Raw genomic sequence first — 12,300 nt, 5'->3', positions numbered from 1 at the left:
CGGCAGACCTCTCCTGACCCACCCGCTGCTCCCCTCAGCAGTGTATTTCAGTCAATCTGCCTGCTCTGCTCCCCGCTCTGTCTCTGGTGGATCCTCTCATCCCCCTGAACCGCTGGCCTACACCCTAGCTCTTGTATGCATAAATCAATAAAATAAATATTAAAAAAATTATGTATAGTCTTAATCATGAAGATACTGAGTGATGAGAAGCAACAAAGAAATGAAGCTGCTATGATGCTCAGGCTGTGTTCTCAGATGGTCATCCAGGGACTAGGGCATTAGTAGAGCTACACAAAGCGAATAAGGCAGTGTTGGTGTGGCAACTTGAGCCACTGGGCCACTGAAGGGGATTTTCTCCTACTGAGCACAGAGATAGAGCATCAGCAAGGGCAATGCCACATGAGTGACCTCAAGAGAGAAAGAAAATTTGGTAGCTGTCTCAAGAAGCAACACACAAATATGGAAGCCATTTTACTGGAATTAGAATAAGCAGCAGCAATGGCAGATATCATGAGGTAGAAGAAAAGCATTTGTGGCCTTATTTTAACACTGGTGGAGGAAGACGTTGAGCTTTCCTGAACGACTCAGCAGGTCATGGCTCATATGTAGATACTGCACTTGTCATGCATGGTGAAAACATAGGAATACCACCATGGTGGGTGCTCAAGTTAGACTACATGGCACTGAATGGAATGTCCAATAGCCACTATCTTAAGTGGGCATGGGGCCTAAGAATGGTACTTCTGGCCACGGGGCATGAGCTTAGCTGGCCATAGCAGTAGCTGAGGTAAACGTGTCTGCCTACTGCTCAGGGACCCAGGATGGGCAGGTTTGATTGGTCTTGGCATCAGCGGCTTCAACAAAGGCCCTTCAAGGTACAGGCTCAGTGAGAAGCACTGGTAACATATCATGAGAAGTAGCCACCCCATGAACCCCCACTGCAACAACTGCTTGGCCCAAGACCTAGTAAACATCAATTTGGTGAAGAAGCTATTAAAGAGTTTGGTGAAGTTTTCTCCATAAAGTTGTAGCTTATAGAAAGGCAGTATTTAGTTTTATGAGAGCTTATTATGAAGAGTACCAGTCATTTCTAAAAATCAGTAACAATTTAGAAACGATTGGAATAATTTAATGAATTTTTTGCCTTACGAGTTATATTATCGCTAATGCATCCACATCCTATGCCAGAAGTGTGGGGGTGAGCGGGTTCACCAGAGACAGAGCAGGGAACAGAGCAGGCAATTTAACTGAAATACACTGCTGAGGGGAGTAGCCAGTGAGACAGGAGAGGTCTGCTGTGCCAGCTGAGTTAGCTGGGAATCGAACTCATGGCAGTGGCTGGTGATAGCTTGATAGTGCTGAAACTTTAACCCCTGTGCCACCAGGGAGGTCCACAAGTTCTGTTTTAATAGGATTAGGCTGCAAATAAACCAGGGTATGTGTTTAGAAATGAAATATTCAGGGAAAACAGTCCACTGCTTATATTATTTTTTGGAATTCCCTCTGTCCTGTCTGATATGTGTAGATAAAAAAGAAGGCTGGTTTTAGTTACCTAATACTGTGGTGCATTTGTTACGTCAACTTGCAAATGTTTTTGTTTGAATTTCCAAACATGGAATATTTAACATGTTTTATTAGTGAAGGGGCAACAAAGGAACAATTTGGCAGCTAATTTAACACCTATAAATTCCCCTGTTTGCAATATAAACAAAAATACCTCAGCAGACCACACAGGTCTACCCATGTTTCAAGGAAGATTAGACGAAAATACTGCTTAACTGCCCTAGATTTAAATTCTCCTATTCCATAAAACATTTATGGGTTCATTGTTTACTTTTATTTAAAACTGGGGACTGATCTAAACAGATGCTTCACATGAAAGTGCTTATTCCTTTCAAAATAGCTGTATTTGAGAAGCCATGTAAGTGCTAGAGGACTACAAATCAGCAATTATAACTGACTGACCTGAAAACAAACATTAAAAAGGTACTGAGCAACTTATTGAAAACTTCAAACTTGTACACAAGTGTTCACTGCATCTCGGTTCATGATTGCAAAAATTGTGAACAACCAAGATGTCCTTCAGGCAGTAGTATAAACAAATTGTGGAATATCTATATGAAATGCCATTCAGTGATTAAAAAGAATAAACTATCAAGCCACGAAAAACATGGATGACTTATAAATGTACTAGCCAAGGGAAAGAAGGCAATCTGTGTAAGCTACACTCTGTATGGATCCAATTATGTGCTAGTTTAGAAAAGGTGAAACTCTACGGCTCTCCTTTGTGACGCAGCAGGTTATAGCACGGCACTGCAAGCAGCTGCAGCCGATTTAATGTGAGTTCGATTCCCCCACCCGGAGGTGACCCACATGGCGCGGCAGACCTTTCCTGTCTCACCTGCTGCTCCCCTCAGCAGTGTATTTCAGTCGATCTGCCTGTCCTGCTCCCCACACTGTCTTTGGTGAATCTTCTCACTGTACCTGTACCCCAGTTCTATATGCATAAATAAATAAATAAATCTTTAAAAAGGTAAAACTATAGAGATGATAAAAAAGATCAGTGGTTGCCAGGAGATCCAGGCAACGATAGGGCTGAAGAACTGGAGCAAGGGAGGTATTCTGGGGCAGTGAGGTTGTCCTGTGTTAGAAGACAACGGGGGACACATGGCAGTGCCTGGTCATTGTACTGACACTACATGTTCAGCACAAAGACCGACCCTTAAGGCCTACAATTTAGAAGGTTGGGGTGTATCCCAGGCTGGAAATGCCGAATGTGACGAAGCAATCTAACTCTGTACCAAATATTGAAACAACTGTCCTGAAGGGGGAGGGAGAGGGAAAAGTGCCGACCTTGATAACTTTGGAAATGGTGCCCATAAAAGGGAAGGCAAAAGATACTGTCGCTGACCATTTTAGTTGATAAATAATTTAGCACAATAGGGGCTAAAAGAGAAAGAGAGAGAAAAAGACTGCGCAGTCTTGGGCCTCACAGCATTGCCCTCTGTCAAGCCCGAGGCCTCTACAGTAGCCACGTGCCACTCAATCCTGATTTCCCTGTATTCACTGGAGCCAGAGGAATAGGAATTGCGCTGTACGTCACACGCCTGACACTGTTCCATCCAGATGTGAGCTGGGACAGAAAGAATAACCCAGAACCGTGGAACAAACTAAGTCCCATTGATCAATACAAGTTCGACTCAGTGAATGCAGATGACAGCCAACTGAAGAAAAACGGTCCAGACTTCCAAGTGAAATATTTCCCCATAATTCCCAATAAAGTTGCTCGAAATGAAAACCTAGAGACCATCTGCACAATTTCTGAAAACAAGGAAAATTTAAGAAACTATCCCAGGTAAGAGACGTCTGAAACTATATGAGAACTTGATATAACATGATGTCCTATGAGGAAGTCTAGACCAGAAAAGGACAACAGGTAAAGTCTAAGAAAAAAAGTTAAGTATGGCCCTTTCTTAATAATAATGCATCAACACTGATTCATCAATTGCAACAAATGCATCACATTAGTGGAATACGATAAATAAGAGAGGAAACTGGATGTAGGATACAGAAGCAATCTCTATACTAATTCTTTTTTCCTTGTAAATCTAAAACTGTTCTAAAATATTTTATTTAAAAAATATACTGAGAATCACATACTCATAGAAAGTGAGAAATAAACACTCTCAACGAAACGCCTTATTTTACAGAGGAAGAGCCTGTGAATTTATAGTAAGATTTAGCACTCCAGCCTTACAAGAAGGCAGAGGTGTCAAGCTGAGCTTCACCCTCAGGGACCCCAAAGCCTCCATGATGGTACACAGTAGACACTCAGTGATAATGAGTGAATAGTGAGCATTTCCCGAAAACCTACCCTCTATTCAAGTATTCCATTCATTCATTTATGCATTAACTCACTCCTTCACTTAACAAATATTTACTGAGTGGCACTATAATTTTATTCCTAGAATTATAACCACATCAAAAACTCTGTCCATATCTGACTTTGGAGGAAACTCCATTCAGCTCATTGAAATTTATAGGTGTCCAGGGAAGAACTGTTTCAAGTCAGGTGTTAACTAAGAATAGGCAAGGAGGCTCCTTAAAAGAGTAACAGAGTGTGTGTGGTTCAAGACATTCAAATGACAGTCTCTGACCTTGATCACCTCTGTTACTTTAGTGTCCCTCTCGTTCAATTCCTTTTACTTTTTATTAAGGCGACAGACCGAAAGCATCTTTTTTTTTTGTCGCTGCTTCTAATTCCAGTTCCACTGTTCACCAGCTGTGTGTGATCTTGGCCAAGCTGCCTAAACTGTTTGAACCTCAGTTCCCCTTCTGAAAAATTACCTCATAAAAGAGTGTTGCTTGGATTAAATAAGCCAACATTTCTGAAGTGTTTAGCACACTTGGCAGTGACATTATTATTACTAGTATCATTTCTACTCTTGCTATCATTACCAGCCACCCAGATGCTTGTATCTGTGGAACAGCTTTGGCAACTCAGGAGCTACAAAAGAACACATGTTGGCACACAATCCATCTTTCGATCTTTCTAGATTTGATAAGTGAGTCATTTCCAACAAACCGCAAAATTATTGGCTATCTGATTTTATATACTGTCAGTCCAATGTTCTTTTAGACTGCCAGGAAACTAAAGGTCTGATTTTCAAGTTCCTGTCTCTCTTGGCCTCTTCTCCTGACTAAGTTTATTTTCATGTTAACATTACTATTCATTCTAAATATTCCACAGGCTCCTAAAACAGGGTAGTTTTCCTTGACACACTTCTTTCCTAGTGTTTATTTTTCCTGCCTTTATTTCCCTTATATTTAAAAATCATAGACACACAGCTCCCCAGCCTCTGGGTATAACGCTGAGAGAAAATCCAGCGCGTCCACGCAAGCCGTGGTCTCCATGACCAGGTGAAAGAGGTGTTTTGTTTGCTGTTCTGACTCAAGTTCCTGAGCCACAGGCTGTCCCCCTTATAACCGCAGCCGCCTGTGGGGAGTTCCTGCCAGACCCCAAGCACGGCCTACCTTTGACTCTGCACCCCAGTACCGAGGCCTCTGGAAGCCAGGCTATCCCTGAGCAGCCTCAGCAGCTCCTCACCCGACCCTGCAGCCCGCTAACTCCGCCCCCTCCTCCAGGGCCTCCCGCCTCGCCGCGGGAGCCTCGCTGGAGTTTGTTTTCACGATTTTCACTTCAGGGGCAGAAGCTAAGGTTGGGTCAGAGAGTAGCCCAGTGACAAAAACCGTTCTAAACACACAGGTTCCAAGCTCAGAGGAAATCTTCGGGGGAGTTTTGAATATGTTTAATCAAATAAAATACACTTCTACTGTGTTCAAAATGATTGTATTTTTTTTTAACTCATGAACCATTTTAAAGGCAATTTTGTCTGCACCTCAGTATTATTTCGACAAACGTTCTGTGAATTAGTTCTCAATGGTGGTAGTTTTTTCCGAAACTCTTTTTGTCAAGGACATACTCATATGAATCAAGTCTACCTCTCTCCTGGAAGGTGGAAGCAGTTGCTGTTTCTCCCTACACTGCTGCCCTCGGTGATTCCAGAAGGACTTTGGCCTGAGGGGAATGAGAAAAAGGGGTCAATTATCAACAGAGAAGCTGCAGATTCTAAATCAGGGCTGTTCATGAGCTCCCAGGTGGAAATCAGAGGACAGCGAATGTGTGTTCCCTTTTTTTCATAAGCTTAATGTCTGTTGACTAAAATTTTTTCAGACGTTTCTTTCAGACTCCTAAGTTCTCATCTGATTAGAAAGCTTTTGTTGTAGTTGTTATTCTTCATTTGTTAGCTCACTTTTCAAATTTAATATCAACACTTTTATTCTAATTCCTTAAATTCCCTATCAAATACTGCTGAATTCATAAGTGACTATCACTAATTTGTGGGGATTTTTTAATTAGAAATTAAACTGACTGGACATAGGAGTGATAACATGTAGCAATATAAATAAAACACGTGTGTGTATAAATATAGCAAAACATATTTACTAGCACGCTGGACAGTGTATTAGAATGACCTGACTTATCTGACATGAGAAGTTTAATTTGGGAGGCTCCAGACACTGTCTCAAAGAGACAGACGGCCTTCAGAGCAACAGAAGCCAGGGTTCAGCAAGAGGTCTGAGTAACAGTCTGTCAGGAAAGAAAACAGAATAAAAAGCCTTAAGTCTCCATATACCAAAAAACAAACAGTGGCTTCAGATTCGAGTCCCACATTAAATGTCACTAGGGCGGCCTCTCCAAGTGTCCTTGGCTTGCAATTCAACTGCTTTTTTTTTTTTTAAAGATTTATTTATGTATGTATACAGAGCTGGGGTACAGGCCAGAGGTGCAGGGGTGGTGAGAGGCTTCACCCAAGACACAGGAGGGAGCAGAACAGGCAGATTAACTGAAGTACACTGCTGAGGGGAGCAGTGGGTGGGTCAGTAGAGGTGTGCTGAGCCATGTGGGTCACCTCCAGGGCGGGGATCTAACTGGTACTGAAGTGGATTTCGCTTCTTAGTGCTGTGCTTTAACCCCCTGTGCCAGCAAGGAGGCCCTCAACTGCTTCTTAAAGGGGCAATGCTCTCTGGCATGCCGGTAGGAGAGCAGCGACATGTACTCATTTTCTTTAGAAGGGGTGGAAAGTTCAGTTAGTAGCAAGGAAATGTGGACACACTAGGGCTCAGGAACTCAAGATCCAGGTGCTTCCAGCAGAAATCCTCCCTGAGGGAGGAGGAACATGCCCCAGAGGCCCAGGAGTCCTGAGACAGTGGCACAGGGCTCCCTTCTGATGCAGACAGGAGAGGAATTCTGAACAGCTGTGAATGAAATAAAGGTTTCCACAACGGCCCCAAAGCAGAGCACTTCTACTTGTTTGCTTGTTTATGTGTGTATGCATTTCTTCTTCTTGTATTTATTTGCGGTCACCCTGGCTTATAGCGCTGTATATGGTTCAGAGGAAGAGGGCCACGCCTCCTGCAACGTCACTCACTACCCCACCCCCCACAGCACCCATACCCCTTTATCGGCCAGGCCACCGTTGGTCCCCTCCCCACTTTGTTCTCATCTTCTCTCTTCCCCTCTACTGGCCTCAATCCTGCTGCCATTTCTTGAAATTATTTTGGTTTAGTTCTGCCCCTCCTTTGTTATGGAACCTTTTGTAAGCTGAAATGGTGTAAAGAGAAGAAGCAGTTAACATTAATTCATATGGGAAAAAATTTTTTATATATAATAGCTTATTTTTACATTATTTTGAGCTTTTTTTCATCTCAGATGTACTCCCCGTGGGCTTCTCATCACCAGATCACCCTGTGCCATCACCATAGTCCAGTGCATTTCCCTCCCCTGCACTGTTTTTGATCCCATTCCCCACTCCACCCCCATAAAATGTCTCTGGTATATAGTTGTTCATTATTATTATTTTTTTTCTCACCTGATTCATTACACTCTGGCTATGAGTGAAAACCATCCAGTATTTTTCCTTTTCTTTTTGGCTTATCTCACGAAGCATGATATTTTCCAACTCCATCCATGTTGCTGCAAAAGACATGTGTTTCTTTTTTTTTGGTTGCTGAGTAATATTCCATTGTGTATATGGACCACATCATTTTAATCTTGTCATCCACTGGATTGGGCATTTGGGCTGTTTTATATGGAAAAATTTTGAGCATTCCTAGACACCCCTCCCCAAATAACCAACCAAATTATTCTCCCTAAGACCTGTAATGATATTAATGTTTAGCAAAAGCAGGAACAATATGAACTACACAGCCCTTAGGCAGCAGCTCCTAGGGACACAGCTGGCAGGGTGACTTACCCCGCTTGGGGGGGGCCACTGCCCCCCTATAATGACTCCTGTGAAATAAATGCTGAATGTGATCTTCACTTTTCCCTTTTCTTATAAAAGCAAACAAAATTCTTTTCAGATTTCACTCTTTTCTTTGATTTACCAATGGTTTACATTAGTATGTAAGTTTCAGGAGCACAGCTTGACATTTCCATATGTTTGTTTAAGGAAAACTTCTTTAACAAGTGGTGTTGGGCAAACACGACAACCACATGCAAAAAAAAAAAGAGAGAGAGAGAGAGAAACTCATCACTAGTTAACACCAGGCACAAAAATTAATTCAAAATGGAATAAAGACTTGGATACAAGGCCTGAAACTATAAAATACATAGAAGAAAACATGAGCAAGAGGCTCCTTGACGTTGCTTTCAGAGAGGTCTTTGGGGATTCTCAAACCACAAGAGAAACAAAAGCAAAAATAAATAAGTGGGTTATATCAAACTGAAAGGCTTTTGTACAGAGAAAGAAACACCACAAAAACAAAAAGGCAACCTACCAACAGGGAGACTTTTGCACATCATGCATTCAACAAAAGGTTAATATCCAATATATAAAGAACTCATGCAACTCAATAACAAAAACCAATAACCCAATCAAAAAATGGGCAGAAGATCTGGATGCTTCTCTAAAGAAGACCTACAGATGCCTGACAGGCATATAGAAACCTATCACTTACGATTAGGGAAACGCACATCAAATCCATGATGAGTTATTACCCAACACCTGTAAGAATGGCCTGTATCAGGAAGACAGGAAACAAGTGTTGGGGAGGAAGAAAAAGGCACTCTCCTATACCAACATTTGGTGGGAATGTCAGTTGATTCCTTTTGGTTAGTGAAAAATGGTACTTAGGTTATATCAAAGGAAAGGGATCTCATGGATCTGGGATAGGATACCTATAAGTGAAAAGAGCAATGAATAAAAGAAATTGAGGTAGACATAGGAGTAAAAAAGGAAAAGAGGAATAAATCAGTTGTGTGAGGACCAACTTGTGATCTAGATGAGCATGGGGTGAAAGGCTAGATCCGCGGATGGAGTGAGTGGTGAATAGTTGCTTTGTCATACTCACTTATCTCTACATGCCTAGGTCATACATTAAATCAGCCCTTGGTAGCATAATCTTCACTTACTATGCATCACAGGAAACTTATTGATAAATGCAGAAAGGAAGTGCAGTCAGCTGCTCACATACCAGTCCTCTCTTTTCTTGAATTCCATGCTGGTTGTTCCAGCTTTAACAAAGTAGAGACTAGAAATCCCTGCTCTCTCAGAGCTGGTAACTGCTCCTGGTTTGTGGACCCCACTTTGACGTACGCCTCCATGCCAGGTGTGCATGTTCCCCAAGCATGCACACTCTTCTTGAAATGTTCGACTTTTGGCTTCTGTGACAACATTCTCCTAATTTTTCCACTACTTCTCATACTGAATGTAATGCCAGCGGTCCCTAAGGCCCCGATCTTGGTCCTCTCTCCTTTACACTGTGCATTCCCTTCTGAGACACACAGATGTTGGAATCCCAAGTTGGGGCCTTCGTGCCTTGGGCTGTGTGTGAGGCCTCTGATGTTCCCTCATGTATAAATGGGACTGATCTTGGTAACAACTTCAAAGGGTGATCAGGAGGAGGGTGTGCCTGGTACACAGTGAAAGCTCAGTAAGTTTTTTTGTTTGTTTGTTTGCTTTTGTTTTTATTACAATAGTTTATTTTTACATCATTTTGTACCTTTTCCCATCTCAGTTGTAATCCCTGCAGACTTCTAAATCACCAACTCACCCATGTGCCATCGCCATAGTCCAGGGCACTTCTCCCCCCCCCCCCATCCTTTTTGATCCCATTCCCCACTCCAGCCCCATAAAATGTCTCTGGCATATAGTTGTTCATTATTATTGCTATTTTTCCCCCTGGTCCTTTATGCTCCTGCTATGAGTGAAACTCATATTTTTGAAAGTTCAGTAAGTTTTAGGCAAAACTACTTTATCAACTATCCCTTAGTTGAGTAACTCTGTTAGTTAAATAGTTATTACGGTTGATTTGTCCATCGACTCTTCTTCTCTAGACGCACTTTTTAATGAGCTTCGAGTCCACTTGCCCAATCCTCTGTCAAACATCCCCACTCGTTACCAGGTCTCCTCAGATTCAGCACTCACAAACGAACTCATTTCTATCTCCCCACTCCTGTTGCAGTCAAAACTACTCTTCTTTTTGTGTTCTTTTTCTGAGATGAATAACAGCAACATTCATCCAAGGACCGACCCTTTGAAAGTTGATAAAATCTCCTTGCCGTTTCTCAGCTATCTCTACCCTAAATAGAAAAACCCAATTGGCCACCAAATTCTTTCAGTTTTGCTTTCTGTCTTCTCTTCTGAGTTACTGCAAGAGTCTCTGCCCCCCTAGTGTCTAGCCCTTTCCTCCCACACCATCTTTTTTTCATACCACAGTCGGGTGTTCATCCTTTTAAATATTTATCATTATGTTTCCATTCACCTAAACTCCAAAATTTGCAGCATCGGCTATGAAGTATTCCATGAACTTGCCTCTTTCTACTCCTCTAACCTTATCTTTTTATCATTCCTAGTTCCAGGCATACAGACCTACCTGTAATCCTTCAGATGGTTACCCCCTCTCATCTCCATGCCTTTGTTAACACAACCCAAAATGCCCTCCCCTCCATTATCTAGACAACCCCTACTTTATTGTATTTTTTTCTAACTTCTGAAACACTATTGTCAGTTGAATTGAAAACAAGAGATGAAGGATAGTTGGCAGATGCTACACTTCAGTTCTGTCAGCTCCGAAGAGTTTGTTCAAAACACAGTGAAATTCCTTTGGTGCCCATTCCAGTCATTTTATTTTATTGCTTTCCACTGACAGCAACACTGCATGAGGAACTAGCGAGTTGGAATATTTGTTCTACTAAAATGTTATAACAGGAGATCTAGATGGTGAGGAAAACTCGGTGAAAAAAACCTCAGAGAAACTATGAAAGACAAAGAGATGCTCAGCCATCTTCCTCAATCACATCATTATTTCTCTTCTTCTTTCTTTCTTCCCTCCACATCGCTGCCCCATGTCTCCCTCCCTACCCCTCTACCTCTGTCTCTCGCTTTCTCAAATGCGCATACTTCTGTTAAGGTAAGAATCAATCTTTGTTCTTTTCAACTCCTCAGGTGGAGGTTGGGCTTTGGGTTTTTGTTGTTCTCCAGCAGTCCACTTCTCTAAGGTTCTTTTAGAGGCTAGTTATTTCCTCCTGTAAAGAAGCGGTTTCCTTTGTTCTCTCCTGGTCTGGAAGAATCCAAGGGAGGCAGTTCTTGCAGCCGGGTCTCTCTTCCACTCCCTCCGCCCCAGTTCTGGCTGCAGCAGCCAGTCAACCCAGGCACAAGAGCAGGCAGACAAAGGCTCACTTGTGAGGAACCTCCCTGAAGTGCCTCCTCTCTCCTCCTCCCAAACTCACTCTTTAAGAAGATTCCTCTGTCAAGAAGGCCAGAGGAAAGACGGAAAAGGTATGTAACTTTTTTTCTTAAAAGTCATTGTTGGTGACTACTTGTACCTCAAATGACTATCCTATAGATTAGAGAGAGCAGAAATGCATTTGAGGTTGACTCATAAGAGAAAAAGTAACAGGAGGGTCTGAGGAGATGGTGCATCCACTTTGAAAAAGATGATGCCTCCCAGCATAAAGGAAAAACTCAGACAGAAAGAGAATGGGAGGGTCATCCCTTACTGGGAGCTTTTAATCACAGGTTTCAGGAGAGGCAGCACCTCACCATTATTCCTCATGAAAGACACAACCACTTGGACCCTGGTCCCTCAGAATGGGGTTTGACGCTTCTGCCTTCAGAACTATGTGAGGACAATGAAGTATATGTTCTTATTTTTAATGCAAACACCATCTCTCTATTTACCTAATCTACGTGAGGTTAACTGCAGGATGCAAGAAAGCAATGCTTTTTTTTATTCTCTTAGTTTTTTAAAATCCTGATTCCTAAAAAGAAACCGGTATAAATGTGCAGTGCGGTACACAAAGAGGGAATTCAGTGACTTCATCCTTGGTGTCCCCCAGTCCAATCCCCCACCCCCACCCCATGGAACAACACAGCGTCTGTACCCTAAGAGAAAGGAACACTTTCTCTCTTTGGGGTTTATAAAAATTCCTCTTTAAAATTCCTTAACTTAGTTTGTTGGGCTATGGAAAGCTCTCCCCAGTGCCGGTCCTGATCCCTGGTGGTGATTAGGGCCGGGAGAGCAATCGGGATGATGCAAGACTGAGCTCAGCACCCTGCAAGCACCCTCTTCCAGCAATCTCTGAGCAACCCAAGGCAGGACATGGACTTCATGTTCCCACAGAGGAAGATTTTTGGGCACTGGGGTGATCATGTCAGCTTTAATGACATTTGAAAGTCTTGCACTTTCTAATACCAGTTCTGTCCCTTTAACATAACTTGGGAAGTTTTCTTC

Source organism: Condylura cristata, unplaced genomic scaffold (genome assembly GCF_000260355.1).
Source record: "Condylura cristata isolate star-nosed mole 26May11 unplaced genomic scaffold, ConCri1.0 scaffold00014, whole genome shotgun sequence".
NCBI classification, from domain to species: domain Eukaryota; kingdom Metazoa; phylum Chordata; class Mammalia; order Eulipotyphla; family Talpidae; genus Condylura; species Condylura cristata.
Note: the sequence above shows the minus strand (reverse complement) of the source record.